This window comes from Cetorhinus maximus, chromosome 20 (assembly GCF_964194155.1).
Source record: "Cetorhinus maximus chromosome 20, sCetMax3.hap1.1, whole genome shotgun sequence".
In the NCBI taxonomy this organism is placed as follows: domain Eukaryota; kingdom Metazoa; phylum Chordata; class Chondrichthyes; order Lamniformes; family Cetorhinidae; genus Cetorhinus; species Cetorhinus maximus.
This window is the reverse complement of record NC_135898.1, coordinates 29193913-29198084: the sequence shown is the minus strand read 5'-3', so window position 1 is coordinate 29198084 and position 4172 is coordinate 29193913.

Genomic DNA, 4172 nt, shown 5'->3' with positions numbered 1-4172 from the left:
TGTGACCTGGAGACAGTGACCTCGGGGTCAGGACACTCTCTGTGACCCGGGGACAGTGACCCCGGGTTCATGACACTCACTGTGAGCCAGAGACAGTGACCCCGGGGTCATGACACTCTCAGTGACACAGGGACAGTGCCCCGGGGTCAGGACACATTGACCCAGGGACAGTGACCCCAGCATCAGGACACTGTGACCCAGGGACAGCAACCCCAGGGTCAGTGCACTCTCTGACCCGCGGACAGCGACCCTGGGGTCAGTACACTCTCTGTTACCCGGGGAAAGTGACCCCTGGGTGAGGACACCCTCTGTGACCCGGGGACAGCGACCCCGTGTTCGGGACACTCTCTGTGATCCAGGGATAGCGACCTGGGGTCAGGATACTCTCTGTGACCCAGGGACAGTGACCCCGGGGTCAGGACACTTTCTATGACCCCGGGGATAGGACACTCTCTGTGACCCGGGAACAGTGACCCCGGGGTGAGGACACTCTCTGTGACCCGGGGACAGTGACCCCAGTGTCAGGACACTCTCTGTCACCTGGGGAGAGTGACACTGGGGACAGGACACTGTGACCCAGGGACAGCGCCCCCAGGGACAGGACAGCCTCTGTGACCCTAGGACGGTGAGCCCGGGGTCAGGACAATCTGTGACCCGGGGACAGCGACACCGGGTCAGGACACTCTCTGTGACACGGGAACATTCATCCCAGGGTCAAGACACACTCTCTGACCCGGGGACAGTGACCCCGGGGTCAGGGCACTCTCTGTGACCCGGGGACAGTGACCCCGGGGTCAGGGAACTCTATGCGACCCGGGGACCGTCCCCCGGGGTCAGGACACTCTCTGTGACCCAGGGATAGCGAACCCGGCTCAGGACACACTTTGTGACCCAGCGACAGTGACCACAGAGTTAGGACACCATCTGTGACCAGGGGACAGCGACCCTAGGGTCATGACACTCTCTGTGACACAGAGACAGTGCCCCGGGGTCAGGATATTGCCTGTGACTCAGCAACAGTGACCCCAGAGTCAGGACACATTGACCCAGGACAGTGACCCCGGGGTCAGGACACTCTCTGTGACCCAGGGACAGTGACCGCAGGGTCAGGACACTTTCTGTGACCCTCGGGATAGGACACTCTCTGTGACACGGGAACAGTAACCCCGGGGTCATGACACTCTCTGTGACACAGGGACAGTGCCCCGGGGTCAGGACACTGCCTGTGATCCAGCAACAGTGACCCCAGAGTCAGGACACATTGACCCAGGGACAGTGACACCGGGATCAGGACACTGTGACCCAGGGACAGTGACCCCGGGGTCAGGACACTGCCTGTGATCCAGCAACAGTGAACCCAGAGTCAGGACACATTGACCCAGGGACAGTGACACTGGGATCAGGACACTGTGACCCAGGGACAGCGACCCCGGGGTCAGGATACTCTCTGTGACCCGAGCAAAGTGACCCCTGGGTCAGGACACCCTCTGTGACCCGGGGACAGCGACCCCGGTGTCGGGACATTCTCTGTGAACCAGGGACAGTGACCCCGGGTCAGGACACTCTCTGTGACACGGGAACATTCATCCCGGGATCAGGAAACTCTCGCTGGCCCGGGGACAGTGACCCCAGGGTCAGGACACTCTCTGTGACCCGGGGACAGTGACCTTGGGGTCAAGACATTCTCTGTGACCAGGGGAAAGTGACCCCTGGGTGAGGACACCCTCTGTGACCCGGGGACAGCAACCCTGGGATCGGGACACTCTCTGTGATCCAGGGACAGCGACACCGGGGTCAGGACACTGTGACCCCGGGACAGCGACCCCGGGTCAGGACACTCTCTGTGACCCAGGGACAGTGAATCCGGGGTCAGGACACACTTTGTGACCCAGCGACAGTGACCACAGAGTTAGGACACTCTCTGTGACCAGGGCACAGCGACCCCGGGTCAGGACACTCTCTCTGATCCAGGTAGAGTCACCCCATGCTCAAGACACTCTCTGTGAACCAGAGACATTGACCCCGGTGTCAGGACACAGTGACCCAGGGACAGTAACCGGGGGTCAGTACACTTTCTGTGACCCCGGGGACAGGACACTCTGTGTGACCTGGGGACAGTGACCTCGGGGTCAGGACACTCTCTGTGACCTGGGGACAGTGACCCCGGGTTCATGACACTCACTGTGAGCCAGGACAGTGACCCCGGGGTCATGACACTCTCTGTGACTCAGGGAAAGTGACCCCGGTGTCATGGCACTCTCTGTGACCCAGGGACAGTGACCCCGGGGTCATGACACTCTCAGTGACACAGGCACAGTGCCCCGGGGTCAGGACACATTGACCCAGGGACAGTGACCACAGCATCAGGACACTGTGACCCAGGTACAGCGACCCCAGGGTCAGTGCACTCTCTGACACGGGGACAGCGACCCTGGGGTCAGTACACTGTCTGTTACCCGGGGAAAGTGAGCCCTGGGTGAGGACACCCTCTGTGACCCAGGGCAGCGATCCCGGGGTCGGGACACTCTCTGTGATCCAGGGACAGTGACCCCGGGGCCAGGATGCTCTGTGTGACCCAGGGACAGCGACCCCGGGTCAGGACACTCTCTGTGACCCAGGGACAATGAACCCGGGGTCAGGACACTCTCTGTGACCCTGGGACAGTGACCGCGGGGTCAGGAAACTCTCTGTGACCCGGGAACAGTGACCCTGGGGTCAGGACACTCTCTGTAAGCAGGGACAGTGACCCCGGGTTCCGGGCACGCTCTGTGACCCAGGGACAGTGACCCCGAGATCAGGACACAGTCTGCGAGGCACGGACAGTGACCCCGGGGTCAGGACACTCTCTGTGACCTGGGGACAGTGACCCCGGGGTTATGTCATTCTCTGTGACCCAGGGACACTGACCCCGGTGCCAGGACACAGTGACCCAGGGACAGTAACCCGGGGCCAGTACATTCTCTGTGACCCAGGGAAAGTCACCCCGGGAACTGGATACTCTCTGTGACCCAGGGAAAGTCTCCCTGGGAACTGGATACTCTCTGTGACCCAGGGAAGGACACTCTCTGTGACCCAGGGACAGTCACGACGGGGTCAGGACACTGTGACCCAGGGACAGCGACCCTGGGGTCCGGACACTCTCTGTGACCCTGGGACAGTGATCCCGGGGTCAGGACACTCTCTGTGACACGGGAACATTCATCCCGGGGTCAGGGCACTCTCTGTGACCCGGGGACAGTGACCCCGGGGTCAGGAAACTCTACGCGACCCGGGGACCGTCCCCCGGGGTCAGGACACTCTCTGTGACCCAGGGACAGCGAACCCGGCTCAGGACACACTTTGTGACCCAGCGACAGTGACCACAGAGTTAGGACACCATCTGTGAACAGGGGACAGCGACCCTAGGGTCATGACACTCTCTGTGACCCGGGCAAAGTGACCCCTGGGTCAGGACACCCTCTATGACTCGGGGACAGCGACCCCGGGGTCGGGACACTCTCTGTAAACCAGGGACATCGACCCCGGGTCAGGACACTCTCTGTGACATGGGAACATTCATCCTTGGGTCAGGACACTCTCTCTGACCCGGGGACAGTGACCCCACGGTCAGGGCACTCTCTGTGACCCGGGGACAATGACCCCGGGGTCAGGAATCTCTATGCGACCCGGGTACAGTCCCCCGGGGTCTGGACACTCTCTGTGACCCAGCGACAGTGACCCCAGGTTCAGGACACAGTGACCCAGGGACAGTAACCGGGGGTCAGTACACTTTCTGTGACCCTGGGGCCAGGACACTCTCTGTGACCCGGGGAAAGTGACACCTGGGTGAGGACACTGTGACCCCGGGACAGAGACCCCGGGTCAGGACACTCTCTGTGACCCAGGGACAGTGAATCCGGGGTCAGGACACACTTTGTGACCCAGCGACAGTGACCACAGAGTTAGGACACTCTCTGTGACCTTGGGACAGCGACCCCGGGTCAGGACACTCTCTGTGATCCAGGTACAGTCACCCCATGCTCAAGACACTCTCTGTGAACCAGACACAGTGACCCCGGGGTCAGGACACTCTCTGTGACACAGAGACAGTGCCCCGGGGTTAGGACACTGCCTGTGACCCAGTAACAGTGACCCCCGAGTATGGACACATTGACCCAGGGACAGTGACACCG